This window comes from Oncorhynchus mykiss, chromosome 8 (assembly GCF_057628025.1).
Source record: "Oncorhynchus mykiss isolate SJ-2025 chromosome 8, ASM5762802v1, whole genome shotgun sequence".
In the NCBI taxonomy this organism is placed as follows: domain Eukaryota; kingdom Metazoa; phylum Chordata; class Actinopteri; order Salmoniformes; family Salmonidae; genus Oncorhynchus; species Oncorhynchus mykiss.
This window is the reverse complement of record NC_143029.1, coordinates 53,873,036-53,892,814: the sequence shown is the minus strand read 5'-3', so window position 1 is coordinate 53,892,814 and position 19,779 is coordinate 53,873,036. Positions and strand designations below refer to the sequence as shown.

The following is a 19,779-nucleotide window of genomic DNA, read 5'->3' as shown; positions in this document are numbered from 1 at the left end:
GTATTTGCTATTCAGACTTTAGTTTCAGTAGTGTAGTGGTTGTCACGTTCGCTTCGCACGCGAAAGGTCCCCTGTTCGAAACCGGGCGGAAACATTTTGTAATATTCAATATTTCCCAATGCCCAGAGGCTAGCATTTGGTTTGAAACAGTTGAGGTTTGTCTAAACCTTGCTGTCTACCTCTCCGACCTGTGGATCAATGTTGCCGTTTTTTTTGGGGACCTCCACCATGCGATCTGTATGAATGTGACCAGACTGACAGCTTCTCTGAGCAAGGCAAATTCATTTATCAGGGTCATTGTAATGGATATATCCAAAGAAATGGCAATATAATCCAAGGTAAAACAAACAAAAATGTAGATTGTTTTCTGTCATTTCAGCTGCTTGATGTGATTGTGTGATAGATTTAGTTGGCTGGCTAGCAAAGGAAAATAAGCTAGCCTGCATAGGTACAGTGCATTCGGAAAGTTTTCAGACCCCTTACTTTTTTCCACATTTTGTTACGTTACAGCCTTATACTAAAATGGATGAAATAAAATAAAATCTATCTACACACAATACCACATAATGACAAAGCGATAACATATAGTTTTTATTAATGAAAAAAATATTTTAAAAATACCTTATTTACATACATTTTCAGACCCTTTGCTATGAGGCTGGAAATTGAGCTCAGGTCCATCCTGTTTCCATTGATCATCCTTGAGATGTTTCTTCAACTTGATTGGAGTCCACCTGTGGTAAATTCAAATGATTGGTCATTTCTGCAGCATTGAAGGTACCCAAGAACACAGTGGCTTCCATCACTCTTAAATAGAAGAAGTTTGGAACCACCAAGCCTCTTCCAAGTTCCGGCTGCACACGATAATTCCCGGCTTCTCATGTCTACCTCACATAATATCCCAAATTGAGTTCCACAGAAAGAGCCATAATACCCATTAAATATTTTAAAAATACCTTATTTACGTACGTTTTCAGACCCTTTGCTATGAGGCTGGAAATTGAGCTCAGGTCCATCCTGTTTCCATTGATCATCCTTGAGATGTTTCTTCAACTTGATTGGAGTCCACCTGTGGTAAATTCAAATGATTGGTCATTTCTGCAGCATTGAAGGTACCCAAGAACACAGTGGCTTCCATCACTCTTAAATGGAATAAGTTTTGAACCACCAAGCCTCTTCCAAGAGCCGCTGCACACAATAATTCCCGGCTTCTCAAGCCTTATTGTTTAATTAATTGACTAAGTAATTTCTGATTTCATTAGGTTCTGAGAGCGATAAATGTCCCACCCAGCCAAAGTCAGCCACACCCTTAGTACTCCACTCAATGGGTTTCCGTAGTGTAGTGGTTATCACGTTCGCCTAACACGCGAAAGGTCCCCGGTTCGAGACCGGGCGGAAACACATTTTAACAAATTGGTCCTTCGCACTTCTCAGTATTTGCTATTCAGACTTTAGTTTCAGTAGTGTAGTGGTTATCACGTTTGCCTCACACGCGAAAGGTCCCCGGTTCGAAACCGGGCGGAAACATTTGGTAATATTCAGTATTTCCCAATGCCCAGAGGCTAGCATTTGGTTTGAAACAGTTGAGGTTTGTCTAAACCTTGCTGTCTACCTCTCCGACCTGTGGATCAATGTTGCCGTTTTTTGGGGGACCTCCACCATGCGATCTGTATGAATGTGACCAGACTGACAGCTTCTCTGAGCCAGGCAAATTCATTTATCAGGGTCATTGTAATGGATATATCCAAAGAAATGGCAATATAATCCAAGGTAAAACAAACAAAAATGTAGATTGTTTTCTGTCATTTCAGCTGCTTGATGTGATTGTGTGATAGATTTAGTTGGCTGGCTAGCAAAGGAAAAGAAGCTAGCCTGCATAGGTACAGTGCATTCGGAAAGTTTTCAGACCCCTTACTTTTTTCCACATTTTGTTACGTTACAGCCTTATACTAAAATGGATAAAATAAAATAACATCTATCTACACACAATCCCACATAATGACAAAGCGATAACATATAGTTTTTATTAATGAAAAAATATTTTAAAAATACCTTATTTACATACATTTTCAGACCCTTTGCTATGAGGTTGGAAATTGAGCTCAGGTCCATCCTGTTTCCATTGATCATCCTTGAGATGTTTCTTCAACTTGATTGGAGTCCACCTGTGGTAAATTCAAATGATTGGTCATTTCTGCAGCATTGAAGGTACCCAAGAACAGAGTGGCTTCCATCACTCTTAAATAGAAGAAGTTTGGAACCACCAAGCCTCTTCCAAGTTCCGGCTGCACACGATAATTCCCGGCTTCTCATGTCTACCTCACATAATATCCCAAATTGAGTACCACAGAAAGAGCCATAATACCCATTAAATATTTTAAAAATACCTTATTTACGTACGTTTTCAGACCCTTTGCTATGAGGCTGGAAATTGAGCTCAGGTCCATCCTGTTTCCATTGATCATCCTTGAGATGTTTCTTCAACTTGATTGGAGTCCACCTGTGGTAAATTCAAATGATTGGTCATTTCTGCAGCAATGAAGGTACCCAAGAACACAGTGGCTTCCATCACTCTTAAATGGAAGAAGTTTTGAACCACCAAGCCTCTTCCAAGAGCCGCTGCACACAATAATTCCCGGCTTCTCAAGCCTTACTGTTTAATTAATTGACTAAGCAATTTCTGATTTCATTAGGTTCTGAGAGCGATAAATGTCCCACCCAGCCAAAGTCAGCCACACCCTTAGTACTCCACTCATTGGGTTTCCGTAGTGTAGTGGTTATCATGTTCGCCTAACACGCGAAAGGTCCCCGGTTCGAGACCGGGCGGAAAAACATTTGAACAAATTGGTCCTTCGCACTTCTCAGTATTTGCTATTCAGACTTTAGTTTCAGTAGTGTAGTGGTTGTCACGTTCGCTTCGCACGCGAAAGGTCCCCTGTTCGAAACCGGGCGGAAACATTTTGTAATATTCAATATTTCCCAATGCCCAGAGGCTAGCATTTGGTTTGAAACAGTTGAGGTTTGTCTAAACCTTGCTGTCTACCTCTCCGACCTGTGGATCAATGTTGCCGTTTTTTTTGGGGACCTCCACCATGCGATCTGTATGAATGTGACCAGACTGACAGCTTCTCTGAGCAAGGCAAATTCATTTATCAGGGTCATTGTAATGGATATATCCAAAGAAATGGCAATATAATCCAAGGTAAAACAAACAAAAATGTAGATTGTTTTCTGTCATTTCAGCTGCTTGATGTGATTGTGTGATAGATTTAGTTGGCTGGCTAGCAAAGGAAAATAAGCTAGCCTGCATAGGTACAGTGCATTCGGAAAGTTTTCAGACCCCTTACTTTTTTCCACATTTTGTTACGTTACAGCCTTATACTAAAATGGATGAAATAAAATAAAATCTATCTACACACAATACCACATAATGACAAAGCGATAACATATAGTTTTTATTAATGAAAAAAATATTTTAAAAATACCTTATTTACATACATTTTCAGACCCTTTGCTATGAGGCTGGAAATTGAGCTCAGGTCCATCCTGTTTCCATTGATCATCCTTGAGATGTTTCTTCAACTTGATTGGAGTCCACCTGTGGTAAATTCAAATGATTGGTCATTTCTGCAGCATTGAAGGTACCCAAGAACACAGTGGCTTCCATCACTCTTAAATAGAAGAAGTTTGGAACCACCAAGCCTCTTCCAAGTTCCGGCTGCACACGATAATTCCCGGTTTCTCATGTCTACCTCACATAATATCCCAAATTGAGTACCACAGAAAGAGCCATAATACCCATTAAATATTTTAAAAATACCTTATTTACGTACGTTTTCAGACCCTTTGCTATGAGGCTGGAAATTGAGCTCAGGTCCATCCTGTTTCCATTGATCATCCTTGAGATGTTTCTTCAACTTGATTGGAGTCCACCTGTGGTAAATTCAAATGATTGGTCATTTCTGCAGCATTGAAGGTACCCAAGAACACAGTGGCTTCCATCACTCTTAAATGGAAGAAGTTTTGAACCACCAAGCCTCTTCCAAGAGCCGCTGCACACAATAATTCCCGGCTTCTCAAGCCTTATTGTTTAATTAATTGACTAAGTAATTTCTGATTTCATTAGGTTCTGAGAGCGATAAATGTCCCACCCAGCCAAAGTCAGCCACACCCTTAGTACTCCACTCAATGGGTTTCCGTAGTGTAGTGGTTATCACGTTCGCCTAACACGCGAAAGGTCCCCGGTTCGAGACCGGGCGGAAACACATTTTAACAAATTGGTCCTTCGCACTTCTCAGTATTTGCTATTCAGGCTTTAGTTTCAGTAGTGTATTGATTATCACGTTCGCCTCACACGCGAAAGTCAGTCACACCCTTAGTTTTCCAATCATTCGGTTTCCGTAGTGTAGTGGTTATCCCAGGTTCGAAACCGGGCGGAAACATTTTGTAATATTCAATATTTCCCAATGCCCAGAGGCTAGCATTTGGTTTGAAACAGTTGAGGTTTGTCTAAACCTTGCTGTCTACCTCTCCGACCTGTGGATCAATGTTGCCGTTTTTTTGGGGACCTCCACCATGCGATCTGTATGAATGTGACCAGACTGACAGCTTCTCTGAGCCAGGCAAATTCATTTATCAGGGTCATTGTAATGGATATATCCAAAGAAATGGCAATATAATCCAAGGTAAAACAAACAAAAATGTAGATTGTTTTCTGTCATTTCAGCTGCTTGATGTGATTGTGTGATAGATTTAGTTGGCTGGCTAGCAAAGGAAAAGAAGCTAGCCTGCAAAGGTACAGTGCATTCGGAAAGTTTTCAGACCCCTTACTTTTTTCCACATTTTGTTACGTTACAGCCTTATACTAAAATTGATTAAATAAAATAAAATCTATCTACACACAATCCCACATAATGACAAAGCGATAACATATAGTTTTTATTAATGAAAAAATATTTTAAAAATATCTTATTTACATACATTTTCAGACCCTTTGCTATGAGGTTGGAAATTGAGCTCAGGTCCATCCTGTTTCCATTGATCATCCTTGAGATGTTTCTTCAACTTGATTGGAGTCCACCTGTGGTAAATTCAAATGATTGGTCATTTCTGCAGCATTGAAGGTACCCAAGAACAGAGTGGCTTCCATCACTCTTAAATAGAAGAAGTTTGGAACCACCAAGCCTCTTCCAAGTTCCGGCGGCACACGATAATTCCAGGCTTCTCATGTCTACCACACATAATATTCCAAATTTAGTACCACAGAAAGAGCCATAATACCCATTAAATATTTTAAAAATACCTTATTTACGTACGTTTTCAGACCCTTTGCTATGAGGCTGGAAATTGAGCTCAGGTCCATCCTGTTTCCATTGATCATCCTTGAGATGTTTCTTCAACTTGATTGGAGTCCACCTGTGGTAAATTCAAATGATTGGTCATTTCTGCAGCATTGAAGGTACCCAAGAACACAGTGGCTTCCATCACTCTTAAATGGAAGAAGTTTTGAACCACCAAGCCTCTTCCAAGAGCCGCTGCACACAATAATTCCCGGCTTCTCAAGCCTTATTGTTTAATTAATTGACTAAGTAATTTCTGATTTCATTAGGTTCTGAGAGCGATAAATGTCCCACCCAGCCAAAGTCAGCCACACCCTTAGTACTCCACTCAATGGGTTTCCGTAGTGTAGTGGTTATCACGTTCGCCTAACACGCGAAAGGTCCCCGTTTCGAGACCGGGCGGAAACACATTTTAACAAATTGGTCCTTCTCACTTCTCAGTATTTGCTATTCAGGCTTTAGTTTCAGTAGTGTATTGATTATCACGTTCGCCTCACACGCGAAAGTCAGTCACACCCTTAGTTTTCCAATCATTCGGTTTCCGTAGTGTAGTGGTTATCCCAGGTTCGAAACCGGGCGGAAACATTTGGTAATATTCAGTATTTCCCAATGCCCAGAGGCTAGCATTTGGTTTGAAACAGTTGAGGTTTGTCTAAACCTTGCTGTCTACCTCTCCGACCTGTGGATCAATGTTGCCGTTTTTTGGGGGACCTCCACCATGCGATCTGTATGAATGTGACCAGACTGACAGCTTCTCTGAGCCAGGCAAATTCATTTATCAGGGTCATTGTAATGGATATATCCAAAGAAATGGCAATATAATCCAAGGTAAAACAAACAAAAATGTAGATTGTTTTCTGTCATTTCAGCTGCTTGATGTGATTGTGTGATAGATTTAGTTGGCTGGCTAGCAAAGGAAAAGAAGCTAGCCTGCATAGGTACAGTGCATTCGGAAAGTTTTCAGACCCCTTACTTTTTTCCACATTTTGTTACGTTACAGACTTATACTAAAATGGATAAACTAAAATAACATCTATCTACACACAATCCCACATAATGACAAAGCGATAACATATAGTTTTTATTAATGAAAAAATATTTTAAAAATACCTTATTTACATACATTTTCAGACCCTTTGCTATGAGGTTGGAAATTGAGCTCAGGTCCATCCTGTTTCCATTGATCATCCTTGAGATGTTTCTTCAACTTGATTGGAGTCCACCTGTGGTAAATTCAAATGATTGGTCATTTCTGCAGCATTGAAGGTACCCAAGAACAGAGTGGCTTCCATCACTCTTAAATAGAAGAAGTTTGGAACCACCAAGCCTCTTCCAAGTTCCGGCTGCACACGATAATTCCCGGCTTCTCATGTCTACCTCACATAATATCCCAAATTGAGTTCCACAGAAAGAGCCATAATACCCACCCTTCTCAAGCCGTATTGTTTAATTAATTGACTAAGTAATTTCTGATTTCATTAGGTTCTGAGAGGGATAAATGTCCCACCCAGCCAAAGTCAGCCACACCCGTAGTATTCTACTCATTGGGTTTCCGTAGTGTACTGGTTATCACGTTCGGCTAACACGCGAAAGGTCCCCGGTTCGAGACCGGGCGGAAACACATTTTAACAGATTGGTCCTTCGCACTTCTCAGTATTTGCTATTCAGACTTTAGTTTCAGTAGTGTATTGGTTATCACGTTCGCCTCACACGCGAAAGTCAGTCACACCCTTAGTTTACCAATCATTCGGTTTCTGTAGTGTAGTGGTTGTCACGTTCGCCTCACACGCGAAAGGTCCCTGGTTCGAAACCGGGTGGAAACATTTTGTAATATTCAATATTTCCCAATGCCCAGAGGCTAGCATTTGGTTTGAAACAGTTGAGGTTTGTCTAAACCTTGCTGTCTACCTCTCCTACCAGTGGATCAATGTTGCCGTTTTTTTGGGGACCTCCACCATGCGATCTGTATGAATGTGACCAGACTGACAGCTTCTCTGAGCCAGGCAAATTCATTTATCAGGGTCATTGTAATGGATATATCCAAAGAAATGGCAATATAATCCAAGGTAAAACAAACAAAAATGTAGATCGTTTTCTGTCATTTCAGCTGCTTGATGTGATTGTGTGATAGATTTAGTTGGCTGGCTAGCAAAGGAAAAGAAGCTAGCCTGCATAGGTACAGTGCATTCGGAAAGTTTTCAGACCCCTTACTTTTTTCCACATTTTGTTACGTTACAGCCTTATACTAAAATGGATGAAATAAAATAAAATCTATCTACACACAATACCACATAATGACAAAGCGATAGCATATAGTTTTTATTAATGAAAAAAATATTTTAAAAATACCTTATTTACATACATTTTCAGACCCTTTGCTATGAGACTGGAAATTGAGCTCAGGTCCATCCTGTTTCCATTGATCATCCTTGAGATGTTTCTTCAACTTGATTGGAGTCCACCTGTGGTAAATTCAAATGATTGGTCATTTCTGCAGCATTGAAGGTACCCAAGAACACAGTGGCTTCCATCACTCTTAAATAGAAGAAGTTTGGAACCACCAAGCCTCTTCCAAGTTCCGGCTGCACACGATAATTCCCGGCTTCTCATGTCTACCTCACATAATATCCCAAATTGAGTTCCACAGAAAGAGCCATAATACCCATTAAATATTTTAAAAATACCTTATTTACGTAAGTTTTCAGACCCTTTGCTATGAGGCTGGAAATTGAGCTCAGGTCCATCCTGTTTCCATTGATCATCCTTGAGATGTTTCTTCAACTTGATTGGAGTCCACCTGTGGTAAATTCAAATGATTGGTCATTTCTGCAGCATTGAAGGTACCCAAGAACACAGTGGCTTCCATCACTCTTAAATGGAAGAAGTTTTGAACCACCAAGCCTCTTCCAAGAGCCGCTGCACACAATAATTCCCGGCTTCTCAAGCCTTATTGTTTAATTAATTGACTAAGTAATTTCTGATTTCATTAGGTTCTGAGAGCGATAAATGTCCCACCCAGCCTAAGTCAGTCACACCCTTAGTTTTCCAATCATTCGGTTTCTGTAGTGTAGTGGTTATCACGTTCGCCTCACACGCGAAAGGTCCCCGGTTCGAGACCGGGCGGAAACACATTTTAACAGATTGGTCCTTCGCACTTCTCAGTATTTGCTATTCAGACTTTAGTTTCAGTAGTGTATTGGTTATCACGTTCGCCTCACACGCGAAAGTCAGTCACACCCTTAGTTTTCCAATCATTCGGTTTCTGTAGTGTAGTGGTTATCACGTTTGCCTCACACGCGAAAGGTCCCCGGTTCGAAACCGGGTGGGAACATTTTGTAATATTCAATATTTCCCAATGCCCAGAGGCTAGCATTTGGTTTAAAACAGTTGAGGTTTGTCTAAACCTTGCTGTCTACCTCTCCGACCAGTGGATCAATGTTGCCGTTTTTTTGGGGACCTCCACCATGCGATCTGTATGAATGTGACCAGACTGACAGCTTCTCTGAGCCAGGCAAATTCATTTATCAGGGTCATTGTAATGGATATATCCAAAGAAATGGCAATATAATCCAAGGTAAAACAAACAAAAATGTAGATCGTTTTCTGTCATTTCAGCTGCTTGATGTGATTGTGTGATAGATTTAGTTGGCTGGCTAGCAAAGGAAAAGAAGCTAGCCTGCATAGGTACAGTGCATTCGGAAAGTTTTCAGACCCCTTACTTTTTTCCACATTTTGTTACGTTACAGCCTTATACTAAAATGGATGAAATAAAATAAAATCTATCTACACACAATACCACATAATGACAAAGCGATAGCATATAGTTTTTATTAATGAAAAAAATATTTTAAAAATACCTTATTTACATACATTTTCAGACCCTTTGCTATGAGACTGGAAATTGAGCTCAGGTCCATCCTGTTTCCATTGATCATCCTTGAGATGTTTCTTCAACTTGATTGGAGTCCACCTGTGGTAAATTCAAATGATTGGTCATTTCTGCAGCATTGAAGGTACCCAAGAACACAGTGGCTTCCATCACTCTTAAATAGAAGAAGTTTGGAACCACCAAGCCTCTTCCAAGTTCCGGCTGCACACGATAATTCCCGGCTTCTCATGTCTACCTCACATAATATCCCAAATTGAGTTCCACAGAAAGAGCCATAATACCCATTAAATATTTTAAAAATACCTTATTTACGTAAGTTTTCAGACCCTTTGCTATGAGGCTGGAAATTGAGCTCAGGTCCATCCTGTTTCCATTGATCATCCTTGAGATGTTTCTTCAACTTGATTGGAGTCCACCTGTGGTAAATTCAAATGATTGGTCATTTCTGCAGCATTGAAGGTACCCAAGAACACAGTGGCTTCCATCACTCTTAAATGGAAGAAGTTTTGAACCACCAAGCCTCTTCCAAGAGCCGCTGCACACAATAATTCCCGGCTTCTCAAGCCTTATTGTTTAATTAATTGACTAAGTAATTTCTGATTTCATTAGGTTCTGAGAGCGATAAATGTCCCACCCAGCCAAAGTCAGCCACACCCTTAGTTTTCCAATCATTCGGTTTCCGTAGTGTAGTGGTTATCACGTTCGCCTCACACGCGAAAGGTCCCCGGTTCGAGACCGGGCGGAAACACATTTTAACAGATTGGTCCTTCGCACTTCTCAGTATTTGCTATTCAGACTTTAGTTTCAGTAGTGTATTGGTTATCACGTTCGCCTCACACGCGAAAGTCAGTCACACCCTTAGTTTCCCAATCATTCGGTTTCCGTAGTGTAGTGGTTATCACGTTTGCCTCACACGCGAAAGGTCCCCGGTTCGAAACCGGGTGGAAACATTTTGTAATATTCAATATTTCCCAATGCCCAGAGGCTAGCATTTGGTTTGAAACAGTTGAGGTTTGTCTAAACCTTGCTGTCTACCTCTCCGACCAGTGGATCAATGTTGCCGTTTTTTTGGGGACCTCCACCATGCGATCTGTATGAATGTGACCAGACTGACAGCTTCTCTGAGCCAGGCAAATTCATTTATCAGGGTCATTGTAATGGATATATCCAAAGAAATGGCAATATAATCCAAGGTAAAACAAACAAAAATGTAGATTGTTTTCTGTCATTTCAGCTGCTTGATGTGATTGTGTGATAGATTTAGTTGGCTGGCTAGCAAAGGAAAAGAAGCTAGCCTGCATAGGTACAGTGCATTCGGAAAGTTTTCAGACCCCTTACTTTTTTCCACATTTTGTTACGTTACAGCCTTATACTAAAATGGATGAAATAAAATAAAATCTATCTACACACAATACCACATAATGACAAAGCGATAGCATATAGTTTTTATTAATGAAAAAAATATTTTAAAAATACCTTATTTACATACATTTTCAGACCCTTTGCTATGAGACTGGAAATTGAGCTCAGGTCCATCCTGTTTCCATTGATCATCCTTGAGATGTTTCTTCAACTTGATTGGAGTCCACCTGTGGTAAATTCAAATGATTGGTCATTTCTGCAGCATTGAAGGTACCCAAGAACACAGTGGCTTCCATCACTCTTAAATAGAAGAAGTTTGGAACCACCAAGCCTCTTCCAAGTTCCGGCTGCACACGATAATTCCCGGCTTCTCATGTCTACCTCACATAATATCCCAAATTGAGTTCCACAGAAAGAGCCATAATACCCATTAAATATTTTAAAAATACCTTATTTACGTAAGTTTTCAGACCCTTTGCTATGAGGCTGGAAATTGAGCTCAGGTCCATCCTGTTTCCATTGATCATCCTTGAGATGTTTCTTCAACTTGATTGGAGTCCACCTGTGGTAAATTCAAATGATTGGTCATTTCTGCAGCATTGAAGGTACCCAAGAACACAGTGGCTTCCATCACTCTTAAATGGAAGAAGTTTTGAACCACCAAGCCTCTTCCAAGAGCCGCTGCACACAATAATTCCCGGCTTCTCAAGCCTTATTGTTTAATTAATTGACTAAGTAATTTCTGATTTCATTAGGTTCTGAGAGCGATAAATGTCCCACCCAGCCAAAGTCAGCCACACCCTTAGTTTTCCAATCATTCGGTTTCCGTAGTGTAGTGGTTATCACGTTCGCCTCACACGCGAAAGGTCCCCGGTTCGAGACCGGGCGGAAACACATTTTAACAGATTGGTCCTTCGCACTTCTCAGTATTTGCTATTCAGACTTTAGTTTCAGTAGTGTATTGGTTATCACGTTCGCCTCACACGCGAAAGTCAGTCACACCCATAGTTTCCCAATCATTCGGTTTCCGTAGTGTAGTGGTTATCACGTTCGCCTCACACGCGAAAGGTCCCCGGTTCGAAACCGGGTGGAAACATTTTGTAATATTCAATATTTCCCAATGCCCAGAGGCTAGCATTTGGTTTGAAACAGTTGAGGTTTGTCTAAACCTTGCTGTCTACCTCTCCGACCAGTGGATCAATGTTGCCGTTTTTTTGGGGACCTCCACCATGCGATCTGTATGAATGTGACCAGACTGACAGCTTCTCTGAGCCAGGCAAATTCATTTATCAGGGTCATTGTAATGGATATATCCAAAGAAATGGCAATATAATCCAAGGTAAAACAAACAAAAATGTAGATTGTTTTCTGTCATTTCAGCTGCTTGATGTGATTGTGTGATAGATTTAGTTGGCTGGCTAGCAAAGGAAAAGAAGCTAGCCTGCATAGGTACAGTGCATTCGGAAAGTTTTCAGACCCCTTACTTTTTTCCACATTTTGTTACGTTACAGCCTTATACTAAAATGGATGAAATAAAATAAAATCTATCTACACACAATACCACATAATGACAAAGCGATAGCATATAGTTTTTATTAATGAAAAAAATATTTTAAAAATACCTTATTTACATACATTTTCAGACCCTTTGCTATGAGACTGGAAATTGAGCTCAGGTCCATCCTGTTTCCATTGATCATCCTTGAGATGTTTCTTCAACTTGATTGGAGTCCACCTGTGGTAAATTCAAATGATTGGTCATTTCTGCAGCATTGAAGGTACCCAAGAACACAGTGGCTTCCATCACTCTTAAATAGAAGAAGTTTGGAACCACCAAGCCTCTTCCAAGTTCCGGCTGCACACGATAATTCCCGGCTTCTCATGTCTACCTCACATAATATCCCAAATTGAGTTCCACAGAAAGAGCCATAATACCCATTAAATATTTTAAAAATACCTTATTTACGTAAGTTTTCAGACCCTTTGCTATGAGGCTGGAAATTGAGCTCAGGTCCATCCTGTTTCCATTGATCATCCTTGAGATGTTTCTTCAACTTGATTGGAGTCCACCTGTGGTAAATTCAAATGATTGGTCATTTCTGCAGCATTGAAGGTACCCAAGAACACAGTGGCTTCCATCACTCTTAAATGGAAGAAGTTTTGAACCACCAAGCCTCTTCCAAGAGCCGCTGCACACAATAATTCCCGGCTTCTCAAGCCTTATTGTTTAATTAATTGACTAAGTAATTTCTGATTTCATTAGGTTCTGAGAGCGATAAATGTCCCACCCAGCCAAAGTCAGCCACACCCTTAGTTTTCCAATCATTCGGTTTCCGTAGTGTAGTGGTTATCACGTTCGCCTCACACGCGAAAGGTCCCCGGTTCGAGACCGGGCGGAAACACATTTTAACAGATTGGTCCTTCGCACTTCTCAGTATTTGCTATTCAGACTTTAGTTTCAGTAGTGTATTGGTTATCACGTTCGCCTCACACGCGAAAGTCAGTCACACCCATAGTTTCCCAATCATTCGGTTTCCGTAGTGTAGTGGTTATCACGTTCGCCTCACACGCGAAAGGTCCCCGGTTCGAAACCGGGTGGAAACATTTTGTAATATTCAATATTTCCCAATGCCCAGAGGCTAGCATTTGGTTTGAAACAGTTGAGGTTTGTCTAAACCTTGCTGTCTACCTCTCCGACCAGTGGATCAATGTTGCCGTTTTTTTGGGGACCTCCACCATGCGATCTGTATGAATGTGACCAGACTGACAGCTTCTCTGAGCCAGGCAAATTCATTTATCAGGGTCATTGTAATGGATATATCCAAAGAAATGGCAATATAATCCAAGGTAAAACAAACAAAAATGTAGATTGTTTTCTGTCATTTCAGCTGCTTGATGTGATTGTGTGATAGATTTAGTTGGCTGGCTAGCAAAGGAAAAGAAGCTAGCCTGCATAGGTACAGTGCATTCGGAAAGTTTTCAGACCCCTTACTTTTTTCCACATTTTGTTACGTTACAGCCTTATACTAAAATGGATGAAATAAAATAAAATCTATCTACACACAATACCACATAATGACAAAGCGATAGCATATAGTTTTTATTAATGAAAAAAATATTTTAAAAATACCTTATTTACATACATTTTCAGACCCTTTGCTATGAGACTGGAAATTGAGCTCAGGTCCATCCTGTTTCCATTGATCATCCTTGAGATGTTTCTTCAACTTGATTGGAGTCCACCTGTGGTAAATTCAAATGATTGGTCATTTCTGCAGCATTGAAGGTACCCAAGAACACAGTGGCTTCCATCACTCTTAAATAGAAGAAGTTTGGAACCACCAAGCCTCTTCCAAGTTCCGGCTGCACACGATAATTCCCGGCTTCTCATGTCTACCTCACATAATATCCCAAATTGAGTTCCACAGAAAGAGCCATAATACCCATTAAATATTTTAAAAATACCTTATTTACGTAAGTTTTCAGACCCTTTGCTATGAGGCTGGAAATTGAGCTCAGGTCCATCCTGTTTCCATTGATCATCCTTGAGATGTTTCTTCAACTTGATTGGAGTCCACCTGTGGTAAATTCAAATGATTGGTCATTTCTGCAGCATTGAAGGTACCCAAGAACACAGTGGCTTCCATCACTCTTAAATGGAAGAAGTTTTGAACCACCAAGCCTCTTCCAAGAGCCGCTGCACACAATAATTCCCGGCTTCTCAAGCCTTATTGTTTAATTAATTGACTAAGTAATTTCTGATTTCATTAGGTTCTGAGAGCGATAAATGTCCCACCCAGCCAAAGTCAGCCACACCCTTAGTTTTCCAATCATTCGGTTTCCGTAGTGTAGTGGTTATCACGTTCGCCTCACACGCGAAAGGTCCCCGGTTCGAGACCGGGTGGAAACACATTTTAACAGATTGGTCCTTCGCACTTCTCAGTATTTGCTATTCAGACTTTAGTTTCAGTAGTGTATTGGTTATCACGTTCGCCTCACACGCGAAAGTCAGTCACACCCATAGTTTCCCAATCATTCGGTTTCCGTAGTGTAGTGGTTATCACGTTCGCCTCACACGCGAAAGGTCCCCGGTTCGAAACCGGGTGGAAACATTTTGTAATATTCAATATTTCCCAATGCCCAGAGGCTAGCATTTGGTTTGAAACAGTTGAGGTTTGTCTAAACCTTGCTGTCTACCTCTCCGACCAGTGGATCAATGTTGCCGTTTTTTTGGGGACCTCCACCATGCGATCTGTATGAATGTGACCAGACTGACAGCTTCTCTGAGCCAGGCAAATTCATTTATCAGGGTCATTGTAATGGATATATCCAAAGAAATGGCAATATAATCCAAGGTAAAACAAACAAAAATGTAGATCGTTTTCTGTCATTTCAGCTGCTTGATGTGATTGTGTGATAGATTTAGTTGGCTGGCTAGCAAAGGAAAAGAAGCTAGCCTGCATAGGTACAGTGCATTCGGAAAGTTTTCAGACCCCTTACTTTTTTCCACATTTTGTTACGTTACAGCCTTATACTAAAATGGATGAAATAAAATAAAATCTATCTACACACAATACCACATAATGACAAAGCGATAGCATATAGTTTTTATTAATGAAAAAAATATTTTAAAAATACCTTATTTACATACATTTTCAGACCCTTTGCTATGAGACTGGAAATTGAGCTCAGGTCCATCCTGTTTCCATTGATCATCCTTGAGATGTTTCTTCAACTTGATTGGAGTCCACCTGTGGTAAATTCAAATGATTGGTCATTTCTGCAGCATTGAAGGTACCCAAGAACACAGTGGCTTCCATCACTCTTAAATAGAAGAAGTTTGGAACCACCAAGCCTCTTCCAAGTTCCGGCTGCACACGATAATTCCCGGCTTCTCATGTCTACCTCACATAATATCCCAAATTGAGTTCCACAGAAAGAGCCATAATACCCATTAAATATTTTAAAAATACCTTATTTACGTAAGTTTTCAGACCCTTTGCTATGAGGCTGGAAATTGAGCTCAGGTCCATCCTGTTTCCATTGATCATCCTTGAGATGTTTCTTCAACTTGATTGGAGTCCACCTGTGGTAAATTCAAATGATTGGTCATTTCTGCAGCATTGAAGGTACCCAAGAACACAGTGGCTTCCATCACTCTTAAATGGAAGAAGTTTTGAACCACCAAGCCTCTTCCAAGAGCCGCTGCACACAATAATTCCCGGCTTCTCAAGCCTTATTGTTTAATTAATTGACTAAGTAATTTCTGATTTCATTAGGTTCTGAGAGCGATAAATGTCCCACCCAGCCAAAGTCAGTCACACCCTTAGTTTTCCAATCATTCGGTTTCCGTAGTGTAGTGGTTATCACGTTCGCCTCACACGCGAAAGGTCCCCGGTTCGAGACCGGGCGGAAACACATTTTAACAGATTGGTCCTTCGCACTTCTCAGTATTTGCTATTCAGACTTTAGTTTCAGTAGTGTATTGGTTATCACGTTCGCCTCACACGCGAAAGTCAGTCACACCCATAGTTTCCCAATCATTCGGTTTCCGTAGTGTAGTGGTTATCACGCTCGCCTCACACGCGAAAGGTCCCCGGTTCGAAACCGGGTGGAAACATTTTGTAATATTCAATATTTCCCAATGCCCAGAGGCTAGCATTTGGTTTGAAACAGTTGAGGTTTGTCTAAACCTTGCTGTCTACCTCTCCGACCAGTGGATCAATGTTGCCGTTTTTTTGGGGACCTCCACCATGCGATCTGTATGAATGTGACCAGACTGACAGCTTCTCTGAGCCAGGCAAATTCATTTATCAGGGTCATTGTAATGGATATATCCAAAGAAATGGCAATATAATCCAAGGTAAAACAAACAAAAATGTAGATTGTTTTCTGTCATTTCAGCTGCTTGATGTGATTGTGTGATAGATTTAGTTGGCTGGCTAGCAAAGGAAAAGAAGCTAGCCTGCATAGGTACAGTGCATTCGGAAAGTTTTCAGACCCCTTACTTTTTTCCACATTTTGTTACGTTACAGCCTTATACTAAAATGGATGAAATAAAATAAAATCTATCTACACACAATACCACATAATGACAAAGCGATAGCATATAGTTTTTATTAATGAAAAAAATATTTTAAAAATACCTTATTTACATACATTTTCAGACCCTTTGCTATGAGACTGGAAATTGAGCTCAGGTCCATCCTGTTTCCATTGATCATCCTTGAGATGTTTCTTCAACTTGATTGGAGTCCACCTGTGGTAAATTCAAATGATTGGTCATTTCTGCAGCATTGAAGGTACCCAAGAACACAGTGGCTTCCATCACTCTTAAATAGAAGAAGTTTGGAACCACCAAGCCTCTTCCAAGTTCCGGCTGCACACGATAATTCCCGGCTTCTCATGTCTACCTCACATAATATCCCAAATTGAGTTCCACAGAAAGAGCCATAATACCCATTAAATATTTTAAAAATACCTTATTTACGTAAGTTTTCAGACCCTTTGCTATGAGGCTGGAAATTGAGCTCAGGTCCATCCTGTTTCCATTGATCATCCTTGAGATGTTTCTTCAACTTGATTGGAGTCCACCTGTGGTAAATTCAAATGATTGGTCATTTCTGCAGCATTGAAGGTACCCAAGAACACAGTGGCTTCCATCACTCTTAAATGGAAGAAGTTTTGAACCACCAAGCCTCTTCCAAGAGCCGCTGCACACAATAATTCCCGGCTTCTCAAGCCTTATTGTTTAATTAATTGACTAAGTAATTTCTGATTTCATTAGGTTCTGAGAGCGATAAATGTCCCACCCAGCCAAAGTCAGCCACACCCTTAGTTTTCCAATCATTCGGTTTCCGTAGTGTAGTGGTTATCACGTTCGCCTCACACGCGAAAGGTCCCCGGTTCGAGACCGGGCGGAAACACATTTTAACAGATTGGTCCTTCGCACTTCTCAGTATTTGCTATTCAGACTTTAGTTTCAGTAGTGTATTGGTTATCACGTTCGCCTCACACGCGAAAGTCAGTCACACCCATAGTTTCCCAATCATTCGGTTTCCGTAGTGTAGTGGTTATCACGTTCGCCTCACACGCGAAAGGTCCCCGGTTCGAAACCGGGTGGAAACATTTTGTAATATTCAATATTTCCCAATGCCCAGAGGCTAGCATTTGGTTTGAAACAGTTGAGGTTTGTCTAAACCTTGCTGTCTACCTCTCCGACCAGTGGATCAATGTTGCCGTTTTTTTGGGGACCTCCACCATGCGATCTGTATGAATGTGACCAGACTGACAGCTTCTCTGAGCCAGGCAAATTCATTTATCAGGGTCATTGTAATGGATATATCCAAAGAAATGGCAATATAATCCAAGGTAAAACAAACAAAAATGTAGATCGTTTTCTGTCATTTCAGCTGCTTGATGTGATTGTGTGATAGATTTAGTTGGCTGGCTAGCAAAGGAAAAGAAGCTAGCCTGCATAGGTACAGTGCATTCGGAAAGTTTTCAGACCCCTTACTTTTTTCCACATTTTGTTACGTTACAGCCTTATACTAAAATGGATGAAATAAAATAAAATCTATCTACACACAATACCACATAATGACAAAGCGATAGCATATAGTTTTTATTAATGAAAAAAATATTTTAAAAATACCTTATTTACATACATTTTCAGACCCTTTGCTATGAGACTGGAAATTGAGCTCAGGTCCATCCTGTTTCCATTGATCATCCTTGAGATGTTTCTTCAACTTGATTGGAGTCCACCTGTGGTAAATTCAAATGATTGGTCATTTCTGCAGCATTGAAGGTACCCAAGAACACAGTGGCTTCCATCACTCTTAAATAGAAGAAGTTTGGAACCACCAAGCCTCTTCCAAGTTCCGGCTGCACACGATAATTCCCGGCTTCTCATGTCTACCTCACATAATATCCCAAATTGAGTTCCACAGAAAGAGCCATAATACCCATTAAATATTTTAAAAATACCTTATTTACGTAAGTTTTCAGACCCTTTGCTATGAGGCTGGAAATTGAGCTCAGGTCCATCCTGTTTCCATTGATCATCCTTGAGATGTTTCTTCAACTTGATTGGAGTCCACCTGTGGTAAATTCAAATGATTGGTCATTTCTGCAGCATTGAAGGTACCCAAGAACACAGTGGCTTCCATCACTCTTAAATGGAAGAAGTTTTGAACCACCAAGCCTCTTCCAAGAGCCGCTGCACACAATAATTCCCGGCTTCTCAAGCCTTATTGTTTAATTAATTGACTAAGTAATTTCTGATTTCATTAGGTTCTGAGAGCGATAAATGTCCCACCCAGCCAAAGTCAGTCACACCCTTAGTTTTCCAATCATTCGGTTTCCGTAGTGTAGTGGTTATCACGTTCGCCTCACACGCGAAAGGTCCCCGGTTCGAGACCGGGCGGAAACACATTTTAACAGATTGGTCCTTCGCACTTCTCAGTATTTGCTATTCAGACTTTAGTTTCAGTAGTGTATTGGTTATCACGTTCGCCTCACACGCGAAAGTCAGTCACACCCTTAGTTTTCCAATCATTCGGTTTCCGTAGTGTAGTGGTTATCACGCTCGCCTCACACGTGAAAGGTCCCCGGTTCGAAACCGGGTGGAAACATTTTGTAATATTCAATATTTCCCAATGCCCAGAGGCTAGCATTTGGTTTGAAACAGTTGAGGTTTGTCTAAACCTTGCTGTCTACCTCTCCGACCAGTGGATCAATGTTGCCGTTTTTTTGGGGACCTCCACCATGCGATCTGTATGAATGTGACCAGACTGACAGCTTCTCTGAGCCAGGCAAATTCATTTATCAGGGTCATTGTAATGGATATATCCAAAGAAATGGCAATATAATCCAAGGTAAAACAAACAAAAATGTAGATCGTTTTCTGTCATTTCAGCTGCTTGATGTGATTGTGTGATAGATTTAGTTGGCTGGCTAGCAAAGGAAAAGAAGCTAGCCTGCATAGGTACAGTGCATTCGGAAAGTTTTCAGACCCCTTACTTTTTTCCACATTTTGTTACGTTACAGCCTTATACTAAAATGGATGAAATAAAATAAAATCTATCTACACACAATACCACATAATGACAAAGCGATAGCATATAGTTTTTATTAATGAAAAAAATATTTTAAAAATACCTTATTTACATACATTTTCAGACCCTT

The 19,779-nt window shown here is 40.5% G+C and overlaps 13 non-coding genes across 13 annotated transcripts; all 13 read left to right on the top strand.

The window, feature by feature from the left end:
* The first annotated feature begins 1,328 nt into the window (after positions 1-1,328).
* trnav-aac (transfer RNA valine (anticodon AAC)) lies at positions 1,329-1,401 on the top strand. Its single transcript has one exon. It is a non-coding gene; the product is annotated as a tRNA-Val (tRNA).
* Positions 1,402-4,192: 2,791 nt separating this feature from the next.
* On the top strand, positions 4,193-4,265 carry trnav-aac (transfer RNA valine (anticodon AAC)). Its single transcript has one exon. It is a non-coding gene; the product is annotated as a tRNA-Val (tRNA).
* Positions 4,266-8,395: 4,130 nt separating this feature from the next.
* trnav-cac (transfer RNA valine (anticodon CAC)) lies at positions 8,396-8,468 on the top strand. The gene has a single exon. It is a non-coding gene; the product is annotated as a tRNA-Val (tRNA).
* Positions 8,469-9,903: 1,435 nt separating this feature from the next.
* trnav-cac (transfer RNA valine (anticodon CAC)) lies at positions 9,904-9,976 on the top strand. The gene has a single exon. It is a non-coding gene; the product is annotated as a tRNA-Val (tRNA).
* A 1,435-nt stretch (positions 9,977-11,411) lies between these two features.
* On the top strand, positions 11,412-11,484 carry trnav-cac (transfer RNA valine (anticodon CAC)). Its single transcript has one exon. It is a non-coding gene; the product is annotated as a tRNA-Val (tRNA).
* Positions 11,485-11,613: 129 nt separating this feature from the next.
* Positions 11,614-11,686, top strand: trnav-cac (transfer RNA valine (anticodon CAC)). Its single transcript has one exon. It is a non-coding gene; the product is annotated as a tRNA-Val (tRNA).
* Positions 11,687-12,919: 1,233 nt separating this feature from the next.
* On the top strand, positions 12,920-12,992 carry trnav-cac (transfer RNA valine (anticodon CAC)). The gene has a single exon. It is a non-coding gene; the product is annotated as a tRNA-Val (tRNA).
* Positions 12,993-13,121: 129 nt separating this feature from the next.
* trnav-cac (transfer RNA valine (anticodon CAC)) lies at positions 13,122-13,194 on the top strand. Its single transcript has one exon. It is a non-coding gene; the product is annotated as a tRNA-Val (tRNA).
* A 1,435-nt stretch (positions 13,195-14,629) lies between these two features.
* trnav-cac (transfer RNA valine (anticodon CAC)) lies at positions 14,630-14,702 on the top strand. The gene has a single exon. It is a non-coding gene; the product is annotated as a tRNA-Val (tRNA).
* A 1,233-nt stretch (positions 14,703-15,935) lies between these two features.
* trnav-cac (transfer RNA valine (anticodon CAC)) lies at positions 15,936-16,008 on the top strand. Its single transcript has one exon. It is a non-coding gene; the product is annotated as a tRNA-Val (tRNA).
* A 1,435-nt stretch (positions 16,009-17,443) lies between these two features.
* Positions 17,444-17,516, top strand: trnav-cac (transfer RNA valine (anticodon CAC)). The gene has a single exon. It is a non-coding gene; the product is annotated as a tRNA-Val (tRNA).
* A 129-nt stretch (positions 17,517-17,645) lies between these two features.
* Positions 17,646-17,718, top strand: trnav-cac (transfer RNA valine (anticodon CAC)). Its single transcript has one exon. It is a non-coding gene; the product is annotated as a tRNA-Val (tRNA).
* A 1,233-nt stretch (positions 17,719-18,951) lies between these two features.
* On the top strand, positions 18,952-19,024 carry trnav-cac (transfer RNA valine (anticodon CAC)). Its single transcript has one exon. It is a non-coding gene; the product is annotated as a tRNA-Val (tRNA).
* The last annotated feature ends 755 nt before the right edge of the window (positions 19,025-19,779 follow it).